We start from the raw sequence: 12,769 nt of genomic DNA, 5'->3' as shown, positions 1-12,769 counted from the left end.
CAATCTTCTTAGCTTAGCAAACCTCTCCAACTACCTTCTTTTTGCATCTCCCCTTACACCCTGGATTCAGATATAATCATATGTTTGTAGTTCCCAGGATATAGTAATGGTTCCCAGTTTCATGCTTTTCCTCCCAAATTTTTTTCTAGAAGGTATCCTTTACTCTTTTCTCTTTCCCCATATACCCATCATGACAGCCTACTTCACCTTCAAGATTTTCCAGACTCAACTCAAGGGTTCCCTCCTCTATAAAGCCTTATCTGAACTCTAACTGCAAGGGTAAAATTGACTATAAAAGCTTGTTTGGGTTTCTACTGTACCCATTAGAATATAAAATATACCTAACTTTTTAATTCACGCACATTTTATAATCCACATACATCTGTCTTGTTTATGAATAGTTTTTTTTAGTTTGCTTCCTAAACATCTAATGTCAGTTTAAATATATATTACACTAAATATTGTTGTTTGCTTGATTGAGTGACTGACTGAATAAGTAAACATGTACCCCTGAAGAGTCTTTCTCATTACCATGAATAGGTTCTTATATTTTGTTTCCTTTTCATTATTATAAAACTTTCTTCTGTCTGTACTGCTAAACACTGCTAAAGAAATTAGCACTTTACATGGAATAATTATCTTGTTTTATACTGTTTTCTTTTTTTTAAGATTTTTTTGATGTGGACCATTTTTTTTCAAGTCTTTATTAAATTTGTTACCATACATATTGCTTCTGTTTCATGTTTTGCTTTTTGGCCGTGAGGCATGTGTGATCCTAACTCCCTGACCAGGGATCAAACCCCCACCCCCTGCACTGTAAGGCGAAGCCTTAACCACTGGACCACCAGGGAAGTCCCTGTACTGTTTTCTGTCTTCAATATTTCTAAGCACCCCCCCATTTATTTACTTTATTTTGTTACATAGTTAACACCTCCATAATGTTAGAATTTAACCGATTTCTACAATGACTTTTAAAGGGATACTTATGGTTTTTGCTATTACTATGTTTAGAATCTCATCTTTCACTTTATTTAGGCACCATTGCCTCTTGCCAATTACAATAAATATGTAGAGAGAGTTAACCTCTTATCGCTTCTAATTTGGTAATTTGATTTGGTTTTTTGGACACTGTTATTAGAAACTAACTCATATGGGATGAGGATTTGGTATATTTCATTAGTTGTTTCAAAGTGGAATCTTCTTTACTCCTTACTTTGGAAATTTCATTCAGAATGTATTGAGAGCTTAGCCTTTTCCAGGCATATCCTAGGTAGGAATATAAAGACAGCAAGCACAGCTGCTTACCTGAAGCTGTTTATAATATTGAAGGAAGATAAGATGATTGTACAGAGAGTTGTAACATAAAGATAGGATAAATATCAGGAGAAATACACAAAGTGCTCTGGGAACATAGAAGAGAGACATTTCCAGTAAGAGCACCTAAAGAAAGCATTGTGGTAGAAGGGGGCTTTTAAGCTTGGCTTTGAAAATGGAGTAGGATTTCAATAGGTGAAGATTGGGGAAGGACACAGCACACTGAAGGACATGGGTGGTGAGCTGAGGTGGTGAAAGTACAGGGTATATGGAGAAAAAAAGTGGAGCGGGTGAGTTCTAGAGCAAGATAAGTTATAGTCATAGTACAGAAGCCCTTGAATGCCTCACCAACAATCCAGACTCACATGAGACTGAACAAATTGATGACCTTCTTTTCTTCTGCTATTATCTACCCACAGCAGCATATTAGGTTCCCCTTATCTTCTATACCCTGCATTTGCAAAGAAATCGCCATGATATCACTTCTGTTTGCAGACCTTCTCTAGCCACTTTGAAATCATGTTTTTTTTCCCCCCTTACTTTGGCACAATGTTTTGCTATTTGAACTTCAGCCTCACTTTTTTTTTTGATTCCTCTGGGGACACTGCTATTAGAAACTAACTGATATGGAATATAAATTGTTCTGTAATTATACTCACTGTAATGAAGGACTCTTATGAAAACCTTCTAGCTCTCTACCTATCATTTGATTTAAATATTATAAACCCACCTGATATCTGTTGGTCATATTAATTATACACACAGAGGGATGTTCCCTTGGGAATGCCATGTTACTTCTTTTACACATTACTCTTTTTAAATTCAAAAATTCAGATTTCACCCACTTTGGGGGGGGTGAGGTACATGCCCTGTCAGATATATATTGCAACTCTTTTCTCTGAGCTGTGAATTGCTGTTTTATTCATCTTTAATTTTTTAACAGTTTTATTCAGATATAATTTATATACCATAAAGTCACCCAAGTGTCCAATTCAATGAATTTTAGTTTGTTTATAGAGTTGTACAACTATCGCCACAACATAATTTTAGAGCATTTCTGTTAACCTAAATTGAAATCTTGTACCTAATTACCACCATTCCCCATTTCTAGTCTCAGCTCTAGGCAATGAGACTTTTTGTATTTCTGTTTTTGGACACTTTACGTAGATGGTATTATACAATACATGTTGTTTTGTATCTGGCTTTTATTGCTTCCCACGTTTTTGAGGGTCATCTATGTGGTAGCATGTTTCAATACTTCCTTCCTTTTTATTGCTGGTAGTTTTCCATTTATGGATATACCACACTCTGTTTATCCTTTCATGGTTGATGAACATTTGAGTGATTTCCACTTTTTGGCTTGTGTGAATAATACAGCTGTGAACATTAGTGTACAAGTGTTTCTGTGGACATGTTTTCATGTCTTTTTGGTAGATTCCTAGGAGTGGAATTGCTGGGTGGCCTGATAAATTTGTGTTTAGCCTTTTAAGAAAGTACCAACATGTTTTCCAAAGTGGCTGCTCCAGCTTACATTGCCACCAGGAATGTCTGAGGCCTGAGGCCCAAGCTTCTCTGCATCCTCATCAACACTTGTTATTGTCTCTCTTTTTGATTATAGTTATTTTAGTGGATGAGATGGCATCTCATTATGGTTTTGATTTGCATTTCCCTAATGAATAATGATGTTGAGCATCTTTCTATGTGCTTATTAACCATTTATACATTTTCTATGGGTAAATGTCTATTCAAATCCTTTGCCCATTTTTAAATAATTTATTGTTTTAGTCTTGAGTTCTAAGTGTTTTATATAGAACCTGGATAAGTCATTTCTTAGATATGTGATTTGCAGTATCTTCTCTCATTCTGTGGGTTTGTTTTGTTTTTGTTTTGGTCTTTTTACTTTTTTGATGGTGTTTTATGAGGCACAAAATTTTTAAAATTTTGACAGAATCCAATTTGTCGATTTTTACTTTTATCTCTGGGCTTTCAGTGTTCACTCATCTTTTCTGAGACTTGGGTCAGATTAATTTATGGAAACTCTATTTGTTATGTCTATGATCACATAACAGAGGCCTTTATTACCTTATTTGCAAGGTGGCTGTGCCTGCTTCTCCCTGAAGCATTCATTGATCTACTGTGGATTTCCTGAAATTACAGCAGTGAGTTAAAATTACCTTATCCTTTGGGAGTTCACTGCCCACACAAACTTCTCCTTTTCCCTCTCACTGTACTGTCCTTACCCTTGAAGTAGTAAAGAATCTCTGTCCGGAGAGTTTCAGAGTCTATCAATTGCCCAGCTCCTGAAGGGCTCTAGGGCCACAGCAATCACCCACAGGATGTTATACTCAGCGATAACCCATGCGCCTGGTGTTGTTGGAAATGGATTATCCAAGCCTGCTCTCCTGGACTTTGTCCAGGTCAGAACTCAGAGCAGCAGAATTAGGTTATGAAAGAGTCAGGACTAGAAGCCAGAAGACCTGGGTTCTAGTCCTGAATCTGCCTGACAAAATTACTTAAAACTTACTGTAGTTTAACTTCTTCATTTAGAAAATGAGCTTTTGGCTATCTAATGCTTCTCCTTTTTATAGCAGTTGTTCTCAGTAGGGGGACAATTGCCCAGAGACGTTTGTAAGACATTTTTGATTACAACAGCTGAGGGGAGCACAACCTCCTGTCCTGGGTAGAGGCAGTGATGCTGCTAAACGTCCTACAATGCACAGGCCAGCTCCTACAACAAAGAATCGTCCAACCCCAAATAGCAAGAGTGCCGAGCTTGAGAAGTCCAGTTTAGAGTATATGTTTTATTAGTATATTTATAAAAAATTCCCCTCTCTTGTTTTATATAAATACTTCCTTTCTCCCAAGTCTCAGGTACAAAGTGGAGCCTTCTTTGTTCATCCTAATTCATAATGATTATTTTTTCTTATTTTTAGCATTCCTATGCTACTTATTATTATGTCATTAAGTATAATATAACAAAAAATAAAATTATAACTGTAGACAATTTATCTTTTTAAGCAATAAGAAATATATATTTATTAAACTAACTCATTAATGTATTGTAATTTACAAGATGTTTGCTTTTGTCATCAAAGTAACTCTGAACATCATGAATATTTTTATCCCAGCTGATCTGCAGCCTCCAGTACCCACAGCCAACAATAACGTGGAGGCTAAAGATTTTGCCAATTTACATGTCAAAGTCATTAGAGGATCTTTCCCAGGCCCAGTCCATTTCAGCCTCTTCATTAGGGCACAATCCAGGCAGGAGTGTCTCAGATGGTTTCACTGAAGGGAGTTGAGACCCTGCTCAGGCTCACATAGGGACAGTCTGTCAGCCAAAGTAATGAAGGCAGAGCCTGGATGGAGATTTCAAAGTAGGACCACTCTATGGTACGTACAGGGAATTTGTTTTCTAAAATAAGTTCCCTTGCAGTTTCCTACTGTATGTCACCCTGCTTTCGCATCTTCCTCTTCCTCCACCATATTGGATACATCATGAATTATCTTTGCTAAAATTTGGACCAACTTAAGCAATGCAATCTAGAGCACATCATTGGAGTCACTCGTGGAAACATTAAACAGCACCAGGTGCAGGACTGACCCCTTGAGGACCACCACTCAATATGCCCCCAAGGCTGACATTTAACCATTGATGACTTCTGAGTAGGGCCCTCTGACCAATAGCACATCAATCAATAGTGTTCTTCCAACCCCGCATTTCCAGAATCTCTTCTTCTCTTTAGAGCTGACCCCATTTATTTTCATTAATTTTGGGATCAGACGGTATAGCTAAAATTTAAAGGCAACTGCAAATGATTTATAAAGAGTATAGACTCAATTGCATGATAGACATCAGTTGGCTAGTAAACATAAAAACACAATGACCTTTCAGTTTTCATTTTACCATCATAGGTTACTCAAAGAATCTGTAATTTCCTTTTGTGGTATCTGCTATTCTAAATTGACTTCCTTGAGCCTTAATTTGACCATATGGACTCTGTGTGTGTGTGTGTGTGTGTGTGTGTGTGTGTGAGAGAGAGAGAGAGAGAGAGAGAGAGAGAGAGAGAGCGAGCGAGCGCGCATGCAGAAGGGTTAATCTGTTCAATTAGCACTGGATTTTTCATGATATTCTCTCTGTGGAATATCTACCAATTTTATAATTTTATTAAATAAATTCAACCTGTAGACTTTCTACTGTATTCATTTATTTAATTGAAATGTGATAAAAGATTTTTAGGAATCAGATAGATGTTTTTGTTAATAAACTTTATTTTTCTAGAAGTTTTAGATTTATAGAAAAATTGAACAGAAAGTACAGAGGGTCGCTATACATGCCCTGTGTCCTCCCCTCCCTGCCCCGCACTCTGTTTCCCCTGTGAACATCTTGCATTGGTATGGTGCATTTGTTGCAATCAATGAGGCAATACCGATACAACAATGTTAACTAAAGTCTGCAGTTTACATTAGGGTTACTCCTAGTGTAGTATAGTTCTATGGGTTTTACCAAATGCATAATATTATATAACCACCATTACAGTATCAGATAGAATAGTTTCAGTGCCCTAAAAATCCCCTGTGCTCCACCTATGCAACCCTCCTTCCCCATCCTCTTCCCACCTCCTGGCAACCACTGATCTTTTACTGTCTTCATAGTTTTGCCTTTTCCAGATTGTCATATAGTTATGTAGCCTTATGTAGCCTTCATACAGTATGTAGCCTTTTCTGATTGGTTTCTTTCACTTAGAAATATGCACTGTTTCCTTCTTATCTTTTTTTTGGCTCATTTTTCTTTTTTCAGAATAATATTCCATTGTATAGATTTACCACAATTTGTTTATCCGTTTATCTCTTGAAGAACATATTGTTTGCTTCCATTTTTTACAATTGTAAATAGAGATGCTATAAACATTCTTGTGCAGATTTTGTGTGGACAAAACTTTTCATCTCACTTTGGTAAATAACTAGATGTGCAACTGCTGAATCATAGGTAAGAATATGTTCAGCTTTGTAAAAAAAAATTCCAAACTGTCTTTCAAAGTGGCTGTACCATTTTATATTCCCACCAGCAGAGAATAAGAATTCCTCATGCTCCACATTTTCTCCAGCATTTGGTTTTGTTGGTGTTTTGAATATTAGTTGTTCTAATAGGTATGTAGAGATATCTCATTGTTGTTTTAATTTGCAGTTTTGTAATAACAGACCGATGCTAACCATCTTTTCATCTGCTTATCTGTTATCTGTGTAGTTTCTTTGGTGAGATGTCTTGTCAGATCTTTTACCCACTTTTACATTGGGTTGTTTGTTTTCTTCTTTAGAACTCTTTGTATGTTTCTGATGCAAGCCTTTGATCAGATAGGTTTTTTTGCAAGCGTTTCTTCCCAGTCCGTGACTTTTTAAAAAATTCTCTTAACAGTGTCTTTTGCACAGCAGGAGTTTTTAATTTTAATGAAATCTAAGTAATATTTCTCTTTCATGGATTCTTTTGGTGCTGTACCTAAAATCTTCTTACCAAATTCAAGGTCAACTAGATTTTCTCCTATGCTATCTTCTAGAGGTTTTATAGTTTTGCATTTTACATTTAGGTCTGTGATCAATTTTGAGTTAATTTTTGTGAGAGGTATAAGGTCAATTTTTTTTCTTTTTGCATTTGGATGTTCAGTTGTTCCAGCACCATTTGTTGAAAATACCACCATATTTCCTTTGATTTGCTTTTGCTCCTTTATCAAAGATCAGTTGACTGAATTTGCGTGAATCTATTTCTTAGCTTTCTCTTCTGTTTCATTGACCTAACTGTCTATCTTCTCACCAATATCATGCTTTGTTGATTACTATAGCTTTATGGTAGGGTGGTGTCAGTCCTCTGACTTTGTTCTTCTATTTCAATACTGTGTTGTCTCTCTGGATCTTCAACCTCTCCATATAAACTTTACAATCAGTTTGTGGATATCCACAAAGTAACTTGCTGGGATTTTGATTTTGATTGCATTGAACCTATATATAGGTCAAGTTGGGAAGAACTGACATTTTATGGACTATCTTTCCATTTATTTAGATCTTCTTTGATTTTGTTCATCAGAATTTCGTAGTTTTCCTCATATAGATCTTATAGATATTTTGTTAGCTTTATACCCAGGTGTTTCATTTGTTTGGTGCTAATGTAAAGAGTGTTGTGTTTTTAATTTCAAAATTTCATTGTTCACTGCTGGCATATAGGAAAGCAATTGAACTTGTATATTAACCTTGTATCTTGCAACCTTGCTGTTAACAGTTCATTAGTTTCAGGAGTTTATTGTTGCTGCTGTTGTTTTAAATTCTTCGGGATTTTCTACATAGATAATCAAGCCATCTATGAACAAAGGTGGTTTTATTTCTTCCTTCCCAATCTATCTACCTCCTATTTCTTTTTCTTATTTTTCCAAGGAAAAAATTCCTTCTTTTAAGAGCATTTGCTAGAACTTCCGGTATGATGTTAAAAAGCAGTGGTGAAGGGGAACATCCTTGCTTGTTCCTGATTTTAGCAGGAAAGCATTTAGTTTCTTACCATTAAGTATGATATTACCTGTAGGTTTTTTGTAAATATTCTTTGTCAAGTTCAGGATGTTTTCCTTTATTTATAGTTTGCTGAGATTTTTTTTTTTTTTACCAAAAAAGGGTGTTAGATGTTGTTAAATGCTTTTTCTGCATCCATTTATATGATTATATGTTTTTTCTTATTTAACCTATCGATGGGATGGATTACATTAATTGATTTTTGAGGGTTGAACTAGCCTTGTATGGCTGGAATAAATTCCAATTGATCATGGTAAATAACTCTTTTCATACATTTTTTGGATTTGATTTGATAGTATTTTCTTGAGGATTTTCGTGTCTGTATTTACAACAGACACTATAATGTCTGTCAAACAGTTTTCTATTTTAGTTCTGCCTAACATGGCATCCAAATGGATCACTAATTACCAATACAATTATTGATAGAATTATTTCCATCTCACAATCTGTAAGTTATCCAAGCCAAAGTAGATGAAGAATAACAGTTCTCAAAACCTTGACAAATACTGAAGCTTTTTCCCCCAACATTATTAAAATTGGGAGTTTGCTTTTATTTTAGATATAGTCAACCAATTATATGGAAGTAATTTGCGAGTTTAAGGTCATGATTCTGATACATATTTTCTTTCATATTCATCAAAAGCTTAAGTAAATGTGGCTGAGGGAAAAAAACTGCAAAGACAAACAAAATTTGTAGCTCAATATCAAGGTTAGAGGATTAGAGTGAATGATACTTTCACTTACTTTTAGTTGGTATTTTGAAAATAATTCACACAGTGGAGAGGATAAGTGACCCAGAAAGTTTAAAGGTATAGTTCTATTAAGAAGGATGAATGCTTGATAGGACATGATTAGGACCTAAATTATTATATTTACATTTGACTTGTCTTGAGAGATGTGTACATTGGTACATTTGCAAATGACATACAAAGGCAATTGGAAACTGAGTGTAACTCAGACAAATGACTTATTTTTATGTTTATGACTCATTCTGTTGTTTATATGAATGGTCTGCCCAGTATTTCTAGAGACCAATGTTAACATGATTTAACAGTTACCTAAGAACCTGGTATAGTGATCACCACTCCCAGGCTTATTCTATTGTTAGCTCTGAAATGCCCATACACAGAATAAAAATTCCACAATCTCATTGCACTCTACCCTGTTAGCCCTTAGTAATAATGGTCAGTAAGATGAATAGAGTGCTACAATGTGCCAGGTGCCAATGTGTTACAGGCATTAATTCATTAAATTATTACGATAACCTCATGTGGCAGGTACTAATATTTCCCTCTACTTTATACATGAGGTACCTGAGTCACAGAGAGGTTCCTAATGAGCACAATGTGGTAACCCAGCTAGCAGCTGGTGCCACCAAGACTTAAACCCAGGAGATACGAATTTAGAACTTTCTCCCATCTACTCTGCTATACTGACTTCCAATTAGAGAAGAAACAAAAACAAGCAAATACCTTCATCTCTCTTTAAACAAGGTCTGTTTTTCATCTGTTGGAATTTTGTAGACATTTTAGGCAAAATATAGAAAGAAATAATTTTATGTATATCCCTTTTAAGTAATCTTTACATTTCTTTATTAATTTAACTTAATTTAACCTAATTTAATTTAATGATTTAACTCCTCAAAGGAGATTTATTAACTTTCCTAACCGGGAAGTCTGGGAATGCCTCTGACTTCAGGCACAGCTGGATACAGGGGCACACATCCTATTCCTAGGCTGATTTCTTTCTACTTCTCTCAGATACATTTTTTCATGGGATGGGCCAGATGGCCTCCAGTGGTTACATCCTAGCTAACAGCTTAGCTTAACAACTCCAATGGAATAGTAAATTAGGTTTCTATTCATAGAGTAACATTTTTTATCAGTGTTCAAGAATCAACCTCATGATTTTGCTCAGTCCTATTTAAATTACAGACCTTCTGGATGGGTCTCTGTGCTACTATAAGTTGTGGAGACTTTTAGAGCTTTGGACTCTTTGATGTTTACTTACTGACAGTGTAAATTATCTTATTAACCTTGCCCATATCTCACACTAATTCACTTCTGATGTAGCATTAACTTAAAACACATATAGAGAGATATTCATGCTGATTTAGCTCCCTTAATGCTGTCCCCATGTATTCTGACTCTGAGGTGGGAGAGGAAGGAAAACTCTCCCACAAAGTGTTAGAAAGGTGAACTAAATGTGAGTAAAGTCATCAACCTGGATAAGGATTCAACAAGGTCTGGCTGACATACTATCCTCAGATGAGTTTTTCTACCTTACAGCCCTGGCCTTCAGCAATACTCCCAATTCCTTGCAGACAGTGTTACGAAGGCCATAGCAAACTCTCCACGTAGTAGGATATTGCTACCCTCTGAAGCTCTAGGGTGCCCTGTTAGGTCTCCATGGGTATACCTGAGAGTTTGGCTCTCTCCTGACCATCTAGGTGTCCTAGGTATCCCCTAGGGCTTCTGAGTGTTCTAGGAAAGAGCAGAGAAGTGCCCTCAAGGGGAAGGTAAATGATTTGTGCAAAGATTCAAGGCATCGCTAGTGTCATGATCCTTTCCCTCCCCATAGTTATTTTCTCACTCATCGGGGTGATCGGCAGGTGGGTCTGGCAATGCAGCTGGCCTCTGCGAGTTGTCTGTATTCAGTAGGGCTGGAGTTGGACCTCTGGTCCAGAATAGCACCTATACACAGGAACAGCATTTTTTATAGTGATCCTTTTCCTGGTCCCCTTCCTGTTTTCTGAAATATATTCACGCTGACACCTTGCTCTAACATGGTGCCTTACGTAGGCCTTTCAAGCTTCAAAGCTATGGAACACTCTCTTGCTTGGCCTTCTCTCCCTTTTCCCAATCTCTTCTAGGTCTCAACCCACTCCTGATTTCTCTCACATGAAAGCCCCCTAATGTTCTTTTTCTTTCCACAGTAGGGCTTGGTGGCCACTTGTCCAGAAACCCAAGCAAGACCTTAGCAATATGAAAATGTAATGACACTGAGAATAAAAAAGCCTTTACCAACATAAGTACTCTTTGGAGAAGAGAGGTTTTCTTTCTACCCTGGAGAGTTACTCTCCTCATGAGAGTGAACCAAATGGCTTCAAAATCAGTAGAAGTAAGAACAATTGAATTTTTAAAAAATATATGAGTTGAACTTTTCACATTTTCCCTCTCTTATGCTACACAGCTATCCAATCTGTGTAGCTTGAGAAGGTCACCCATTCCCTATCTGCTCCTTTTTTCAGGATCAAACAGAAATGCAAATGGTACTATGCTTCTATCATCTTCCTGGATCATTCTTGCTTCATCACTGTCCAATAGACCCTCTGCAATGATGGGGAGGTTCCATATCTGCTGTTATTGACCCCTTGATATGTGGATGTTGTCATCGAGAAGTTAAATTTCTATTCTTTTAAGTCTAATAAGTTTAATTATAAATGGCTACATGTAGCTAGTGGCTATCATATTAGACAACACAGGTTTAGGTTTTCTGAAAAGCAACTATATAGCATATATCAAGAATTCAAAAGTGTTAATGTACGTATTTTTAAAGATATTTATTTATTTATTTCCACTTTAGATTCACAGTAAAATTGAGAGGAAGGTACAGAGATGTCGCATACACCCCAGGCCCCTATTTAATATTTTTTTAAGAACTTTATTCCATGGCAAAATAGTAAGATTCATATGTAAGTGTCTTTATCACAGTATTTACAGTCTAAAAAAAAAATCAGAAAAGTCAAATAAACATGCCTTGGCTGTTAAAATCTTAGCTTAAAATAAAATTTAAAAACATGGGTTTATACTTACGTTATGGTGTTAAATAAATATACATGGATTCAAGCTTTTTATATAGTATCATCCCAAATTTAAAAATCTGTATTATAAACATAATAAGAAGACTTGAAAAAATACACCAAAATATTAATGGCTTTATTTTTTAAATAATGAGCAAACACGTGATCTAGTTTCTTATTTATATTTTCCTTATAAGTTTTAAATTTTATAAAATGAATGGGGATGACTTCTTAAATGAGAACATCCACAAGAAGTACTATTTTTAAACAGTTGTAAATATTACAGAAGGCATGGAAAACAAGAATTGAGAAAAGAGCATTGGATTTGACAACTTGAAGTTCAGTGATGGAATTGGATTTGATAGAGCAGATTAAGGTAGATGGTGTCAGAAGAGGTCAAAGGAATCAGAGCGTAGATGGGGCGCAGAAATCCAAAGGCAGCAGGTTCTGCCTTCCCTGCAAGGTATGGTTCTGAAAGGAAGGGAGAAAATGCATCATAATTGTATCAGCTTTTGAGAGTCTACTAGGTATTGTATTTGATTTTTTATATTACGCTGATAAAACAATTAAACTTTGTAATGTCCACGCATAATAAGAAAGCTGAGACTTGGAGAAATGAATTTGTCTTACAAAAACAAAGCAACTTACACCAAAACCTGCAGACTTTCCACCATGCTCCACCGTCTCCTGCAGGATGGTAAGTAAGATCAAAGGCATGGTGTCTTTTTATTTTTTTTCAGCTAGTGAAGACCCATCTGAACAGGGAGGAAAGAGTCGCAGAGTCCTGGGCTCTCCTACATATTTAGTTTCCTTGTCAGTAGAGCAGAAGTGGCTAACAGGAGTTTGGACCCAGGTCAGCTTGATTCAAATCCCCGCTCCACGGTATACTCCCTGAAGGACTTGGGGCACACCACTGAGCCCCTCCAGCCTTGGTTTTCTCATTTATCTAGTGGAGATAACAACATCTACCTCTGAGAGTTGTTATGAAGATTAGAAGGATAATATAGGTAAAAGCATCTAGCACAATGCCTGGCCCAGAATAGCCTTCATACCTGGTTGGTGTAGCTGTCGATGTTGTTTTTGTTATAATATGATTGAGTT

This window comes from Grampus griseus (genome assembly GCF_964374135.1).
Source record: "Grampus griseus genome assembly, chromosome: 18".
Classification (NCBI taxonomy): domain Eukaryota; kingdom Metazoa; phylum Chordata; class Mammalia; order Artiodactyla; family Delphinidae; genus Grampus; species Grampus griseus.
Note: the sequence above shows the minus strand (reverse complement) of the source record.